Genomic DNA, 18,237 nt, shown 5'->3' on the forward strand with positions numbered 1-18,237 from the left:
TTTGAGATCTTTCATAATGTAGGCATTTACAGTGATTAATTTTCCTCTAAGCACTGCTTTAGCTGCATCCTGTAAGTTTTGGTACATTTTGTCTTGAGTTTTTATTGATTTCAGTATTTTCTTATTTCTTTTACTAGTTGGTTATTTAGGAGAATGTTCTTTAATTTCTACGTATTTGTGAGTTTGCCAGATTTTTCTGTTACTGATTCCTAATTCTATTCCATTGGGGTCAAAAGACATACTTTGTATCATTTCTTTCTTTTGAGATTTATTTAGGTTTGTTTTATTACCTAGGATGTGATCTGTCCTGTAGAATGTTCCATGTTTCAGTATTTCTTTGTTGACTTTCTGCCTCATTGTTCTATCCATTATTCGAAGTGGTATATTGAAGTCTACAACTATTATTATAGAATTGTCTATTTCTGTCTTCATTTCTATCAGTTTTTGCTTCACCTGTTTTGGTGTTATTGGGTGTATATGTTTTCACTTTTATATCTTCCTTTAATCTCTAGTAACTTGTAAAGTCTATTTTTTTCTGATATTAGTACAGGCACTTCAGCTTTCCTATGGTTTCTGTTTGTATAGTATGTCTTATTCCTTTTTTTTTAAAAACAAATTTACTCATGTCCTTTTTTTTTAAATTAAGTTTATTGAGGTAACATTGGTTAATACAATTATATAACTTTTAGATATACATTATAATTTGATATCTGTATATTCTATTGTGTGTTTACCACCCAAAGTTCAGTTTCCTTCAGCTATCACATATTTGATCCCCTTTACCTACTTCAGCCTTCCCCTCCCCACCTATGTTTGACCCCCTTTACCCTATCAACCCCCTACCCTCTGGTAACTACTAGTCTGTAGTCCGTGTGTCTCTCTTTGTTTGTTCTGCTCATTTTTTGCTGTTAGGTTTATATCCCACATATAAGTGATACCATGTGATTTTCAACTTTTCCTCTCTGGCTTATTTCGCTTAGCATGATTATCTCGAGGTCCATCCATGTTGTCGCAAATGGCAGTATTTCATCTCCTCTTATGGCTGAGTAATATTCCATTGTATATATGTACCACAGCTTCTTTAGCCAGTCCTCTATCGTAGGACATTTCCGTTGCTTCCATGTCCTGGCCACTGTGAATAATGCTGCTATGAACATCAGTGTACAAATATCTTTTCGGATATGAGTTTTCAAGTCTTTGGGGTAAATACCCAGTGGAGGGATTGCTGGATCATATGGTAGATCAATTCTTAGTTTTTTGAGGAACCTCCATACTGTTTTCCATAGTGGCTGTACCAATTTGCAGTCCCACCACTAGTGTATGAGGGTTCCTTTTTCTCTGCATCCTCTCCAGCATTTGTTATTACTTGTCCTGTTGATAACAGCTATTCTAACAGGTATGAGGTCAAATTCATAAAATCCTCTTTAAGTCCAAGGTCCTTGAGTTTAGTTCCTATGTTTTCTTCTATGCATGTTATTGTTTCAGGTCTTATATTCAGGTCCTTAATCCATTTTGAGTTAACTTTGGTGTGTGGTGATAGACAACAGTCTTTATTGAAGAGGCTTTCCTTTTTCTACCATATGTTTTGGCTTTTTTGTCAAAAATGATCTGTCCATATAAATATGGGTTTACTTCTGGACTCCTGATTCTGTTCCACTGGTCTGTGTGTCTGTTTTTCTGCCAATACCATGCCGTTATGATTACTGTCACTTTGTATATAACACTCTATTTCCCAAGCTTGCTATTTCATTTTTCAACTCTTGCAGTGTGTTCTTCATCTCCAGAAGGTCTATTCTGCTCTTCTTGAAGGTTTTACTCTCCTTGCTTTGCTCATCTAGTTGTTTTTTCAATTCTTGAAATTGGTGATATGACTCATTTCGGAACTCACTGAGTTTTTTCAGAAGTACCATCCTGAATTCTCTGTCATTTAAGTCGCATATTTCTATGTCTGTAAGCTTATTTTCTGGAGATTTTTCTCTTTCCTTCGGAAATGCCTTGTCACCTTGGTTGTTCATGGTGTTTAATGGACTATTTCTCCGCCTAGGCATTAATGAGAATATATTCTGCTTTTTTTCCAGAATAAAGTTTTATTACATAAAGGTCTCTCTTTAGCTTGCTGCAAAGAAGGCACTTTTCTTTTGGTTTCCAGTAGATGGTGTCTAAGTTTCTTGGATCCCTGCTTTATATAAAGCCTAATAATGCCTTTTTATTTCCTTGTAGATATTTAATCACGCTCCCTACCCTCAGTTTTAGTCCTTGTCAATGTTAGCAGCAGTTTTGGTAGCGTTTGATTAGGTTCCCCTGGGGCTCCGCAGTGATGGGTCTTGGAGGATATAGGGTAGGAGCCCTCTGGGTTGGGGGTTGGGTGCTGTGGCTCAGCTTCGGTTTTGCAACTGCGGCTGGTAAAAATCAGCTGTTTTTCTGTTATCCTGCTTCTCTGCCTACTGCCCTGATGACTGACTGAGCCCTGCTGCTGGCTTTGGGGAGCTCACAGCTCTCCCAGGCAGGACTGTTTAGGGAACTCGCTGTTTCTTCTCTCCTCTTCCCACCCTCCTATAGGTAGCTCCGGTGGCTGCAAGAAACAGCTTCTTTATTTCTCCCAGTCCACCACCCGACACCCAGGATTCTGATCTGTGGTAACTCTTATGTGCACATCCTACACTCATACGTGCTGGTGTTCAGTTTGGGTGTTTTTTGTTGAGTTTTAGATGTTCAGCTCATTGTTGTTTCAAGGGGAGAGATCTGGAGATGTCTCTCACTCTGCCATGTTTCCTCCTTCCCTCTATTCATGTTTTTAAATCTACAGTGTGTCTCTTGTAAACAGCATGTAGTTGGACCATGCTTTTTAAAATCCAGTCTAGTAATGTCTACTTTACTTTTGATTGGACTGTTTAATCCATCCCTGTTCAATGTTATTGATGCAGTTTGATTTACATCTGCCATCTTACATCTCTTTTTCATATTCTCATGTCTTTTTAGTTCCGCCATTCCTCCTTTAAAGGTTTTTTTTTTTTTGCATTGATTGAATAGTTTCTAATTTGGCATTTTAATATCATTAATGACGTTTTTCACTAATTTTGAGTATATTTTAGTGGTTGTTACAAGGTTTACCATATACATCTCAACTTATCAGAATCAGCTTCAGATTTATACAAGCTTAATTTCAGTAATATTTAGAAATGTTATTTCCATATAGTTATAAACTTACTCCCTTTCCTCTTCTTTTTTGGTTGTGGTATTGTTATACACATTATATCTGTTAATGTTACAAACCCAGCAATACATTGTTAAAATTATTACTTTACTATCTGTTATTTCCTTTGCATATTACAGCTTTTTCCCATCTACCTCTTTTGTACTGTCATTGGCAAATGTACTACATTTCCATGTTATAGACTCAACGATACCTTACATACATATCATTTATACAATGTCTTTTTGAATCAGTTGAGAGAAAGAAAAAAATACATTAATAGCATCTGTGATAATTACATAATTACTGATGTTCTTTGTGTGGATTTGAATTACTGTCCTAAGATCACTTGCTTTCAGCCTGACGAACTTATATTAGTATTTCTTGTAAGGCAGGTCTGCTAGCGATGAATTCTATCATTTTTTTAAATCTTGGAATATGTGTATTTTACCTTCATTTTTGAAAAATGAGTGTGCTGGATGTAAGATTCTTGGTTGATGGGATTATTATTTTTAAATTAAAAAAAAATTTTTTTTAGCACTTTGTTAAATCTCACTGCCTTCTGGCCACCATTATTTCCGATGAGAAGTCAGCTATTGATCTTTTTAGGATTCCTTATAAGTGATGCATCATTTTTCTCTCGTTTTCAAGATTTTCTTGTGTTTGACTTTTATTATTTTTACCATGATGTATCTGTGGTTCTTGCTAATACCATACTTGCTATTGTTCTTCAGAAATTTTGGGAATTATCCAATCATTCATATACCTTTCAATATGTTTTTCACCTTTTTCTTCTCTCCTCTGGTATTCTCATTATATTTGTGATGGTATACTTAATGGTATCCCAAAATTTCTTTGAGGCTCTGTTCACTTTCCTTCATTATTTTTTCTTTTTTCAGCATGCATAATCTCTATTTGATCTGTCTTCTAAATCTTGCTGAATTCTACAAGAATCTTGCCAGTTCTTTCTTTTACCAGTTCAAATCTAGTGTTGGATCCCTCCACTGAACTTTTTATTTCTATTATTGTACTTTTTAACTCCAGAATTTCCATTTAGTTCTTTCTTAAAATTTCTATTCCTTTATTGATATTCTTTATTTGATGCAACGTTGCCATACCTTCTTTCACTTCTTTATCAAAGCTTTTTGTTAGTTCCGTAAGTGTATTTATAATAGCTGATTTGAAATCAGTACTGGTTAAATCCTATCCTTCCTCTTCCCCCCTCCCCCCAAGATTATGTCTCTACTGTTGCTCCTCAGGAAGGCACAGTTCGGTGCACACCCCACATCAGCATAGGGTGACCCTTGTTACTGGTAGGGTTCTCGTCCACTCCCTCAGTGACCACTGCACTAATTGCTGGTAGATTGTTCTGTTGTTTACAGCAGAGCAATGGAGCATACATTCTAAGAACTAATCAAACTGTGGTTCCTTTGAAGAAATTATTTGAGTTTCAGTGTGTGTTATTTCTGCCTCCGGAAGGCTCCTCCCAGCTGTCATTTTCCCTAGTTTTCATTCTCCCTCTGTCCTTCCTTCTTGCGCACACACACAGACTAGCCACCTACAATCTAGGCTGTATTTTCATTAGGTCTCCAATTCTCCCAGTTCCATTTTCTACAGCCTCCACTATTGCTGTGAGAGCTTTAGGTATAAACTCCTCCAGGCTCTGTTGCAAATGAAACTCGGTCCTTCGGGAAGAAATTAGGAACTATCTGTTTTTTGGCCCTATTTTTCCCCCAGGCAAAATTTCTGACCAGAGCTCTAGAGGTGGAGGCAATGACAGGCTTCTTTCTGTGTGGTACCCCTATTCTAGGAGCTGAGCCCTGGGTTAAGGGAGAGGGTTAGTAGCCGGAAGTTCTCATGGCCCTGACTGTCCTGGAGGGGAGCTACTGCCTCACTAGCTGGAGGAAGGGCTGTTAGGTCCTCAGATTCTTACTTAGCTCACTATATCCAACGCAGAGCCTCAGTGTGTGAAAGTAAGTGAAAAGACCAGATGTCATGTCCTTTTAGTTGCAAACATGTAGACACTAAAGCATTTTGTTTAAAACTATGACTCTTATTTGTGAACAAAATTTTTTAGATTTTTTTTAGTTTTTCTTTATGGAATAAGAAAAGTTTTTTTCAAACAGGATATAAGGAAAATTAATAGTAACCGTAGGATTTGGAGGACATTCATGGTTCTGGCTCACTGAAATTGTGTAATAGTGTTTGCTGAGTGCCTTCTGTGTGTCAGGCACTGCTAAAAATTTTGGGTTACATTAGCAAATGTATTGGAGAAAAACCCCTGCTCTTTTCGGGGAGGAAAGATGGAAATAGCCCCCACCATAAATAAGTCAATTAAACAGTAAGCTGAAGGGTAACATGGTTTTTAAACTTTTTATTTTGCAGTAATTTTAGATTTACAGTAAATATGCAAAAATTGTGCACAGAATCCCTTTACACCCCCTAATATGAACAACTTACATAACCACAGAGCACAGTTTTCTAAAATGAAAAGCTGACATTGGTACAATACTATTAACTAACCTACAGACCTGATCTGAATTTCACCAGTTGTCTCACTTGTGTCCTCCTGTTCCAGGACCTCATCCAAGACCCCACGTTGCATTTAGTTGTCATGTTTCCTAGTATCCTATCCATTACGGGAAATTCCCTCAGTTTTTCTTTGTCTTTTATGTCCTTGACACTTCTGAAGATATTTGGCTAGTTATTTTGTAGATGTCCCTTAATTTGAATTTGATGATTTCCTATGATCAAACTGAAGTAATACAATTTTTGGCAAGAATACCACAGAGAATACCTTGTGTCCTTAGCGTATTATATCAAGAGGTGCGTGACTCACCACAGGTTTCGTTAACATCAGTCATTTGTTAAAGTTGTGTCTGCCTGGCTTTGGCAAAGTCACTCTTTTTTCTTTTTGTAATTAATAAACATTTTGTGGAGTCACACTTAAAAACTAAGCAGATATCCCGTTTCTCATCATACTTTTGCCCACAAATTTTAACCTCCATTGATGATTTTTGTCTGCATCAGTTATTGTGGTGTTTGCCAAATGTGATTTTCTGTTCCTATCATTCCTTCTTATAGCTGTTAATTGGTACTCTGCTGAAAGAAGGAAATGTCTTTTCTCTCTCATTTGTTTCTAATTTCTTTATATGAGTATGTACTCACAGGTATTTATTTTCTATGGGTTATAACCTTGTATTATCATTAATAATTTTGTTGTTTACATTGTCCCACAGGTGACTATCAGCAGCTCCTTCAAGTTGGCTTTTGTGCCTTCAACGTGCCTCTGTCATTTTTTTCCCAAATTTATTGAGGTGAAATTCTCATAACATGAAATTAACCATATTAAAGTGAACAGTTTAGTGGCATTTAGTACATTCACAGTGTTGTGCAGCCACCACCTTTATCTAGTTCCCATTCATTTTTTGAGCAATTTTTAATTTTCTGGTGCCATAAAGTGCTCTTCCTGTCTTGTCTTATACTTTCCCTGTCCCAGCCCTGGAAGTAACCTTTTTTTTTCAAGGAGCTTCTAGTTCCTTTGAAGGGCGGAGTCTTGGTGTGCTCATTCCTGTTGTGGTATCACCAATTCTGGTCCTTCTCAGTGGGCATTGCAAGCACATGTGTGTATATACATGTACATCTGTGTCTATTTCCGTATACATCTGTGTGTGTATGTGTATATATATGTGTGTGTATATATATACATATATACACACACATATATATATTTTAAAAACCACCATGAGTTCATACTGATCCAGCTGATTTTAATCCGATACTATGGTATTCTAGTCTCTACTTTTCCTTATTTGTAATGCCTGTCTCTGGCAGTAAATAACATATCTCTTAGTATCCCAACATACTTACTTATTTGCTAAATCCCAGTATATACATATAGTTGTTTCAGAATTGCTAACTCATACCCAAGTGAAAAATAAATTTACTAGGGTACAGTATCTGTGCACAGTTCTTTTTGTATTTAGGTTTGCAGTGTGGAACTTGTCACTTTAAAACCATTTTCTATGAGTTAGTCATATTGAAAGTGAGATATATCATGGAAAGTGTGGACTTTTAAACTTGTAATGGATGTTTAAATGTTTGAATTAGGCCATAGAGAAGATTCAGAAAGAACTCCAGAGATTATAAATGTCTGCCTTGCTCTGGAATAGCAGGGTTTGATCCCTTTTCAGGAGTGGAGGGTGGGTACAGAGATTATAACCCTTAAGACACTGTTCATGGTTTTCCTTTCCTGAGGAATGGTGGCAGTGATGCCACTGGGAAGAAGGAAGAATCTAGAGTTGTTGGTTCTCTTGTAGCTTGCTCTTTGATTCTGGAAAAGTCACTTTGGCTCACTTGAAACTGGTTTATTTCTTCTCTTCTCTTCTCTCTCTCTCCTTTCTTTTTTTCTTTTTGCCTCTCATTCCACCATTTATGATCACAGAGGAATTTTAAAGATTGGGAGAAGTGCTAGAAGGCAAATGTAGGCAAACAGGGTTATTTTTTTAAAAAATTTATTTAAATTAGTTTCAAATATACAATACATTCGTTAGACATCTATACAGTTCATAAAATGATCCCCCCAATTTCTCCCTCTCTCCCCTGGCCCTCTACCTAGCCATCATATTAATGCTAACTGCATTCCCTCTGCCATACTCCCCATCCCCCTGACCAACTATCAACTACTAATTTGTACCTTTTTAACCCTTCACCCCTTTCTTCCAGCCCCACAACCCCACTCCCCTCTGTCTGTCACCAAATTGTCCGCTATATTTGTGAGTCTGTTTTTGATTAATTTGTTCTTTTTGTTCCTTAGATTCCATATATGAGTGAAATCGTATGGTATTTATCTTACTCTGACTTATTTCACTCAGCATAATCTCTAGGTCCATTCATGTCGTTGCAAATTGTAGGATTTCATTTTTTAATGGCTGAGTAACATTCCATTGTATAATATATGAACCATAATTTCTTCATCCAGTCATCTGTTGATGGACATTTAAGTTGCTTCCATATCTTAGCTATTGTAAATTGTGCTGCCATGAATATTGGCGTGCATAGACCTTTACGAATTATTGTTTTGGTTTTCTATGGATAAATCCCCAGAAGTGCAATTGCTGCATCAAAAGGTATATCCATTTTTAAGTTTTTGAGAAACCTCCATACTGTTTTCCATAGTGGCTGTACCATTTCGCAATCCCACCAACAATGTGTGAGGGTTCCCTTTTCTCTGTACCCTCGCCAACACTTGTTTCTTGATTTATGGATGATAGCCATTCTGACAGGTGTGAAGTGATTTCTCAGTGTGGTTTTAATTTGCATTTCTCTGATGGTTAGCGACCTTGAGCATCTTTTCATATGTCTGTTAGCCATCTGTATTTCCTCTTTGGAGAAGTATGTGTTCAGGTCTTCTGCCAACATTTTACTTGGATTGTTTGCTTTTTGGTGTTGAGTTGTTTAAGTTCTTTATATATTTTTGGATAGTAACCCCTTATCAGATGTATCATTAGCAAATATTTTCTCCCAGTCGGTTGTCTTTTTGTTTTGTTGGTGGTTTCCTTTGCTGTACAAAAACTTTTTAGTCTGATGTAATCTCATTTGTTTATTTTTTCTTTTGTTTCCCTTGCCTGAGGAGATAAATCTGAAAAGAAATTCCTGTTAGTAATATCAGAGAGTTTACTGCTTATGTTTTCTTCTAGAAGCTTTATGGTTTCTGGTTTTACATTTAAGTCTTTAATCCATTTGAGTCTGTTTTTGTATGTGGTATAAGAAAGTGGTCCAGTTTTTCTTTCTTTTTTGCATATATCTGTCCAATTTTCCCAGCACCATTTATTGAAGAGACTGTCTTTATCCCGTTGTATATTCTTGCCTCCTTTATTATACATTAAGTGAGCGTATAGGCATGGATTTATTTCTGGGCTCTTTATTATGTTTCACTGATCAATGTATCTGTTTTTATGCCAGTTCCATGCTGTTTAGATTACTGTAGGTTTAGAGTGTAGTTTGATATCAGGTAGTGTGATACCTCCAACTTCGTTCTTCTTTCTCAAGATTGTTGTGGCTATTCAGTGTCTTTTATGGTTTCATATAAATTTTAGGATTATTTGTTCTAGAACTCTGAAAAATGCTTTTGGTGTCGTGTTAGGGATTGCATTGAATCTATGGATTGCTTTGGGTAGTATGGTCATTTTAACGATGTCAATTCTTAACCATGAGCGCAGTAAATTTTCTGAAAACAGATCTTTTACCTTCTTGGTTCATTTGATTCCCAGGTATTTTATAGTTTTCGATGCAATCATAAATGGGATTGTTTTCTTAATTTCTTTTTCCGAAAGTTCATCATTGGTGTATAAAAATGCCACTGACTTCCGAATATTTATATTGTAACCTGCTACTTTACTGAACTTACTGGTCAGTTCTAACAGTTTTTTGGTGTAATCTTTTAGCCTTTCCCTATTGAGGATGACGTTAGCTGTAGGTTTGTCATTCATGGCCTTTATTATGTTGAGGTATGTTCCCTCTATTCCCACTTTGCTGAGAGTTTTTATCATAAATGGATGTTGGGTTTTGTCAAACACTTTTTCTGCATCTAATGATATGATATTATGGTTTTTATCTTTCGATTTGTTAATGGTGTATCACGTTAATTGATTTGTGGATATTGTACCAACTTTGCATCTCAGGAGTAAATCCAACTTGATCATGATGTATGTTATTTTAAATGTATTGCTGAATTCGGTTTGCTAATATTTTATTGAGGATTTTTGCATCAATGTTTATAAGAGATATCAGCCTATAGTTTTCTTTTTTTGTAATGTCTTTGTTTGGTTTTGGAATCAAGGTAATGGTGGCCTCATAAAAGGAGTTAGGGAGCCTTCCTTCTTGAATTTTTTGAAATAGTTTGAGAAGAATAGGTGATAATTCTTTGAATGGTAAAATTCGCCTATGAAGCCATCTGGTCCAGGACTTTTGTTTTTTGGGAGGTTTTTTATTACTGATTCTGTTTCATTGGTGGTAATCAGTTGGTTCAGATTTTCTGTTTCTTCTTGACTCAGTCTTGAGAAATTGTCTGTTTCTAGGAATGTGTCCATTTCTTCCAGATTGTCCAATTTGTTGGCATATAATTGCTCGTAGTATTTTCTTATGATCCATTATATTTCTGTGGAGTCTGTGGTTATTTCTCCTCTTTGATTTCTAATTTTATTGATTTGAGTCCTCTCTTTTTTCTTTGATGAGTCTGGCTAAAGGTCTGTTAATTTTGTTTATCCTTTCAAAGAATCAGCTCTTGGTTTCATTAATCTTTTGTATTGTTTTTCTAGACTCTATTTCATTTATTTCTGCTGTGATCTTTATAATTTCCTTCCTTCTATTCATTTTGAGCTTTGTTTGCTATTCTTTTTCTAGTTCTTTTAATTATAAGATTAGATTGTTTGAGCTTTTTCTTGTTTTTTTTTTTGAGGTAGGCCTGTATTGCTATGAATTTCCCTCTCAGGCCTGCTTTCTCTGTGTCCCATAAATTTTGACTCATTGTGTTTTCGTTTTCATTTGTTTCTAGGTATCTTTTGATTTCTTCCTCGATCTCATTAATAACCCATTCATTATTTAGTAGCATGTTATTTAACCTCCATGTGTTTATATATTTTCCAGTTTTTTTCTTGTAGTTGATGTCTAGTTTCATACCATTGTGATCAGAGAAGATGATTGATATGATTTCAGTCTTCTTAAATTTTTTGAGACTTGATTTGTATCCTAACATGTAGTGTATCCTTGAAAATATTCCATGTGTACTTGAGAAGAATGTATATTTTGCTGCTTTGGGGTAAAATGCTCTGAAAATATCGATTAAATCTGACGTAGTGTGTCTTTTAGGCCCATTATTTTCCTAATTCTTTGCTTGGAAGATCTGTCCATTGGCATCAATGGGGGTCTTAAAGTCTTCTATTATGAGTGTATTACTATTGATCTCTCCTTTTATGTCAATGATTGCTTTATGAGTGTGTATATGTTTACTAGGGTTATGTCCTTTTGATTTATTGATCCCTTTAACATTATATAATGCCCTTTTTTGTCTCCTATCATAACCTTTGTTTTAAAGTCTATTTTATCCAATATAAGTATTGCTACTCCAACTTTTTTTCATTTCCATTTATGTGAAATATCATTTTCTATCCCTTTACTTTCAGTCTGTGAGCGTCATTTGATCTGAAGTGGGTCTCTTGTAGACAGCATATGCATGGGTCTTGTTTTCTTATCCAGTCGGTTACTCTCTGTCTTTTGATTGGAGCATTTAATCTGTTTACATTTAAAGTGATTACCGATAGGTACATTGTTACTGCCATTTTATTATTCATATTTGTTACTTCTATTTTCTTTTTTACCCCTTCTCTTACAGAAAATAATGGGCCTTCTCTAACATTTCTTGTAATGCTGGCTTGTTGATGATGAATTCCTTAAACTTTTTCCTGTCTTGGAAGCTCTTTATCTCATCTTCCATTTTAATTGAAAGCCTTGCTGGGTAGAGTATCTGTGGTTGTAGATTCCTGTTTTTCATAACTTTGAATATTTCTTGCCATAATCTTCTGGCCTGCAAAGTTTCCATTGAAAAGTCAGCAAACATTTTTATGGGGATACCCTTGTAAGTAACTATTTTCCTTTCTCTTGCTGCTTTTAAGATTCTCTTTGTCTTTGACTTTTGGCATTTTAATTATGATGTGTCTTGGTACAGATCTGTTTGAATTCCTCTTGTTTGGGATTCTGTGCTTCCTGAACTAGTATGTCTAATTCCTTTGCCTGGTTAGGGAAGTTTTCTTTCATTATTTCTTCAAATAGATTCTCAATCCCCTGTTCGCTCTCTTCCTCTTTAGGTACTCCTATGATCTGGATATTTTTACACTTCATGTTGTCCCAGAGGTCTCTTAAACTATCCTCATTTTTAAAAATTCTTTTTCTTTTTTGTTGTTATGATTGGGTACATTCTGCTACCAATTCACTGATTTGATCTTCTGCTTCATCCATTTTACCGTTGAATCCTTCTAGTATATTCTTCATTTCAGTTATTATATTCCTCATTTTTGTCTGGTTCTTTTTAATGGTTTCTATGTCCTTTTTTATGCTGTTAAGGTTCTCATTGTGTTCATCCATTCTCCCATAAGTTCGTTGAGCATCCTTATGATCATTATTTTGAACTCTGCACTGGTAGGTTGCTTGCCTGCATTTCATTTAGCTTATTTTCTGGAGTTTTCTTTTGTTCCATTTGTGGCATGTTTTTTTGTTTTCTCATTTTATTAGCCTTTCTGTGTTTGTTTCTATGTATTAGGAATATTTGTTTCATCTCAGCCTTGGCAAGGTAGCCTAATGTGGAAGGTGTCTTGTGTGACCCAGTGTCACACTTTCCTTGATCCCTTATGCTGGTGGCTCTGGACGTGATCTTTGTGTGGGTTGTGTGTGATCTTCTGTTGTCGCCAAGCCTTTATTGTTGTTAGTAGATCAGTGGATGGGATTAATGCTCAGGCTGACTAATCGTGGGAATTGGCTGCATCCACAGTTGTTGTGTGGGGGCTGACCCCACTGAGTGGGATTTGCCCTAGCAGGCTTGTGTACTTGTCACAACCACCCTTTGTGTGTATCACTAATGGGACTAGTCAGGAGTTGCTCCTTTGTGGTCTGGTGCCAGCCTCCGGATGCGTTGGTTTTGTGGCCCCTTGGGAGGGGCTCCCCCATAGGCCAAGGTCAGCTGCTGCTTTTGATTGCTCAGGGCTACCCAGTAGGAACTACAAAGCAATCTGCAGATGGTTGTTGCCTATGCTGGACCTGTAGGTAAGTGGAAGAGACAATACTGTAGGCAGCAGTCAGTTATTCCGCATCCCTGACCTATGGCAGTTTAGCAGGGGGACCAGTGCTCCTCACGGCCTGACACTACCTGTTAGTTTTGCCTGTAAGTCTCTGAAACTAGATGAGCTTCTGGGTGATATGTGTGTTGGGTGGCGCAGGGACCCTGGGAATCTCCTGGGTCTATTGAGTAAATTTCCTCCTGCCACTGCAGTGTCAGTTTATGTGCCAGCACTGTCTCTCTGGCTCCCTGTACAAGTTTCCGCTTGTAGCCTAAATGTGTTACCTTATGGCAGGGGCAGCTGTCTATCAATGTGCAGCGGGCACTTTGTGTACTGGATGGGGCAGGAGCTCAGGGAGTCAAGGGCCATCAGGCCAATTCAGACCCTTGCAATCCCCTCAAGAGATATTGCAGCTTATACAGACGACTGTTTTCCTCGAAATGTGCTCACTGCACTAGCCAAGGTCTGTTGCCTGCGCTGACTGTGCAAACCCAGAGCCAAGCAGAGCACAAGAGGCTGCTTGTCAATGGGCTGTAGGTACTTTGTGGCATGGGTGAAGTTGGATCTCAAAGGAGACAAGGTCCGTCCGGCCAATATAGCCTCAGTTTTGCTGCAACTTCTGTGCCTAGGCGTTCCCGTGGCTTCGATATGGCTCCTTTCTATTATCAGACGTAGGTGTTATCAGCTGGACTTCAGGTGATTCTCCATGCTGATTATTTTATAATTTGGTTGTAATTTCCATGCAGACCTGGGAGGAGAAGAACCCTACTTTTACCTAGTCTGCCATCTTCCCCCCTGTCTGGTTATTGTTATTTTTTACTTAAGGACAAGAAGATGGATACTGCAAATTACAGAGCTTGACATTTGGGGACAAATGGTAACTGGATACTTTGTGAGCATGTGTACTTACTAAGAGAAGTAGTCATTGTTTGCAGCCAGCAAAAACGAATTAGGATTGAGTCTAGACAGTGAGCTTCTTAAGGACAGAGACCTGGTCTCCCTCTCCCACCCTACACCAATTTTAAAAATTTACAGAAAAATAGAGTGAATGATATAGAAGAAAAAAACCCCTAGGTTTTTATATTTACTTCACATCTTTCATTTTAAATAAGTAAAGCGTGGCAGATCTACCTAAAATCCCCCATCCATTTTTCACCTTTACTTCCCCTACCTTGGTTGAGGCAAACCACATCACGTTTGTGTGCTCTTCTAGTCCATGTTTTATGCATTGATTTCTGTGTGTAAATATCTGTAAATTATATGTATGTATATGTGTGCACATATAATTTTGTGTTTTAAAACATTGACACAAATAGTGTTATGCTATATGTAATAGTATTATGCGAGTATTATTCTAAATAGATAAAAACATCATTTTTTTCTAATATAGTTTTAGTGTTTCTGGGGAAGGATGCACCCTAGAGGGCTGTGTTCTACCATTTTTGCTGATGTCGCTCAATAGCCATTTTTATGCCATTCCATTATCCAGATCCTAGCAAGATTCAGATTCAAGTTCTTCTAAGTCGTTTGTATAACATTTTCATCCTTGTTCATTCAAATGTTTATCTTTTAGAGTTTAGCTCATGGCACGGTAGACTTGACACTTTTTTGTCCCTACATACATGGTAGATAATGTTAAGTACACGATTTCAGAACCTCCATCATTTTTTTTTTTTATGCCTATAGCACCTGGTCTTCCTAGGTGGTCTCCCATTCAAGTACTAACCAGGCCCTACCCTGCTTAGCTTCCGAGATCAGACAGGATTGGGCGTGTTTAGGGTGGCATGGCCGTAGACAGACCTCCATCATTTTTATCCATCTCTCAACATCCACACTGCATTCCTCATTTCCAGTGTTTGGGCACACTTAGTTGGTAGTATTGGTAATAAGAATCTTATTGTTAGTTGATTTTCATTGAGTTCAGACTAGTCCATGATCACATAATCATTTGCGTGACTATATAATATTTTTAATGGACATTATTTTTTCTATAATCAAGGTGATCATATAATTTATTGTCCAGATTGGGGCACTTGAGAATAAAGGTAGTGCTGTTAACAATTATACTGGGGTAACAGTTGTAAATTGGAACTGTCCTAAGCACAGTAAGTCCCATATGTAGTCACCTTCTTTTCTGTAGTCACCATTAATGAAGTGAAAGACAGTGGTAGAAAATAGTTGTCCATATTGAGACAGGACAGGGCAGAGGATTCAGCCATGCTGGGAAATGAAGCTCTCAGCAATCTGAACTATCACTCAGAATCATTGTGAACCTCTGTACCTGTGTACCTGAGGGAGTGCATGACCCAGGGCATTTATGAAACCTGATTAATGCTTTAAGAAGGGAGTTTATGTTTTAAGAAGGGAGCTTAAACAGTGAGTTCAGGGGAGGCGTTTTCTGAGGTGGTGGCAAGCATTCGCTGAGGCAGTAATGAAAGGAAGTTCCCTTTCAGTGTGTCCGTTAAGATCTAGCATATCTCAGTATGCCCATTTAGAACAAACCCTCTTAAGGTAAGTGAGACTTTACCCTTCTGACCTGATTGGATGCAAGGATAAAGATAACTTGGGTTTTCTTATCAGAAAACTAAGATTAAAGATACAGTAAAAAATAAAAAAAATAAAATAAATAAAAGTAAAAACAAGACGTCCTATCACCTTTGTTAAGGAAGTTTCTTTTTGCATGTGAATTGTGCCTCTTGTGTTCTTTTGCGTACTCTCTAGGAGTTAACATGCTAAACTGCAGTAGAGTAACTGAACAATGCCTTTATTAGTTTTTCTTAAACTAGTGCAGTTGATGAATTAGATCTTGAGGGAAATTTACTACCCTGTTATAGGATATTAGCATATAGGATATATAGGATATTAGTGGTTGATTGACATAGTGCTCTTTTGATTTGTAAGTACCTTTCTTCATATTGCTTCTTTTTCTATCTTCAGTTAATTTATTTGTTCACCTGGTATTTACTGAGTATGTATGAGGAACCGTTAAACTAGGCAACATGGTGGTAAACAAGATAGGTGACATCCTTGCTGTCATAGGGCCCTAAGGCAGGAGAGGGAATCAACAATAATAGGGTCAGTAACTGGAAAGACTAGATTATTTGAAGTAGCAGTGAATACTGACGATAAAACTAGCTAATGTGATGGAAAAGGACAGGTAGAATGAGGGCTATTTAAATATAGTCAGAGAAGGCCTCTCTGAGGAAGTGCCAATTGAATTGAGGTGTAAATGATAAAAAGCCAGAGAAGTAGAGTGAGGAGGAGTCTCAGTAGTAGAAAGAATAAGTATAAAAGTCCTAGGGCAAGAATGAGCTCGTCATGTTGAAAGAACAACAGGTTGGTGCGGGGAAAGCACAGTAAAAGGTAAGGAGTGTAAGAGTGTGTAGAGATGCACATCAAGAGTTTAGTGATAAATTTGAGATGCTTAGGCTAGAGGTAGAAATTTTGATATTAGTGGCATATAGATGAAATTTATAGTTATGGGAATGGATGAGATAACTTAGAGGATTGAGCCCTGTCACACTCCATCATTGAGGTCGAGTAGAGGAGGAGTAGTTAGTGAAGCAGGAAGAATATTAGGAAATTGTGATGCCAAAGAAATCAATTGAGGGAAGTATTTCAAGAAGGAGAAAAGTGGTCAGTCTCATAGAATGCTGTTGAGAGATTGTGTAAGATGAGGACAGGCCAATGTGTACGACTCTGAGTTTCTCAACCTGACATCTTATTGCTGTCCTGGATCTGGCTCATCTTCATCTTCTAAGTCATCATCATCCCGAGGGCTTAATATTAACCCAGTATTAATCTTGTATGCTGAAACCTTGCTGTAATTGCTTATTATTTCGAGGGGGTTTTTGTTGACCTTTGGAATTTTCTAGACAGTTATGTCATCTGTGAACAAAGACAGTTTTATTTCTTTCTTCCCAATCTATATACTCTTTATTTCTTTCTCCTGTTTTATTGCATTGTCTAGGACATCCAGTATGATGTTCGAATAGGAGTGGTGAGAGCAGCCATCCTTGCTTTGCTCCTCATCTTAGTGGGAAAACATCCAGTTTCTCACCATTAACTGCGATGTTAGCTATAGATTTTTTTGTAGATGTTCTTTCTCAAGTTGAGGAAGTTCTCTTCTGTTCTTAGTTTGTGGAAAATCATTACTTTTTTTCATATATTTTTTCTACCACCTTTTCTTTCTGCTTACCTTCTAGGCATACCTAACAATATAGCTCATACTCTGAGGCTCTATTCAGTTTTCTTCAATCATTTTTCTTTCTGTTCTTCAGATTGGATAATTTCTGTTGATCTAACGTCAAGTTCACTGATTCTTTGCCATAAGAAATCTCCCTTCGAGCCTCTCCAGTGAATTTTTTGTTTTAGTTACTGAACTTTCAACTCCATAATTTTCATTTTGTTTTATAATTTCTGTCTCCTTATTTTCTCCATTATATCAGTTTCATCACACTTTCCTTTAATTCCTTAAATGTCATGTTATTCAGTTCTTTTATCCCAGTGGTTTTGAAGTTTTCATCTGCTAAATTCAACATCTGGGAACACTCAGACCATTTCTATTGACTGCTTTTAATTGTTTTTTCCCCCTGAGTATGGGTCACACTTTCTTTTTTCTTTTCACGTCTTGTAAAGTTTTGTTGACTACTATATATTTCAGATAATACATGATGCAATTCTAGATTCTTACTTGTTACCTGGAAGGTATTGGTGGTTTTGTTTGCTCATTTGTTTGCTCATTTGTTTAGTAACACTACTAGACTAAACCTCCACAGTCTGTGTCTTGTACAGCATATGACTACTGATGTCTCACCACATTTGTTTTAATTTTTTCTAAGCCTGGTTTCCTAGAGTGGCTGCTCCTGTGTCTGCATAGCATAGTGTTCAGCCAAAGATTGGTAAGCGGTTGAAGACCGATACTTGCGCTGGTAAGGAAGGCACCCTACTATTCTGGAGGCTGACGTGGATTGGGGAGCACAGGCATGTGTCGGCTGTTTTCAGTCCACCTAGCTTCTTGCTTCTGGAGTCTTTTTTCAGTTTCTCTGTGTGCATACATGTCAGGAAGGAGTGTTTGGGTGGCTTGGTCTCTGCTGTGCATGCCCATGGCCTCCAGTCAGCCTGGGATATGTAAAGAGTTGGTTAAGCCGCCTAAAGTTGTCTCACTCCCTGTTAGTCTGGCCAGTCTGCCAGTCCATCGCTGGCCCAAGGCAG

At 37.2% G+C, this 18,237-nt stretch overlaps 1 protein-coding gene and 1 pseudogene across 1 annotated transcript in view; one reads left to right on the plus strand and one right to left on the minus strand.

Moving 5' to 3' along the window:
- MGAT4A (mannosyl (alpha-1,3-)-glycoprotein beta-1,4-N-acetylglucosaminyltransferase, isozyme A) overlaps positions 1–18,237 on the plus strand; it is a 92,212-nt gene that overhangs the window by 7,695 nt on the left and 66,280 nt on the right. The window lies entirely within an intron of this gene.
- LOC112477855 lies at positions 14,701–14,819 on the minus strand (annotated as a pseudogene).

Source organism: Pteropus alecto, unplaced genomic scaffold (assembly GCF_000325575.1).
Source record: "Pteropus alecto unplaced genomic scaffold, ASM32557v1 scaffold223, whole genome shotgun sequence".
Taxonomy (NCBI): Eukaryota; Metazoa; Chordata; class Mammalia; order Chiroptera; family Pteropodidae; genus Pteropus; species Pteropus alecto.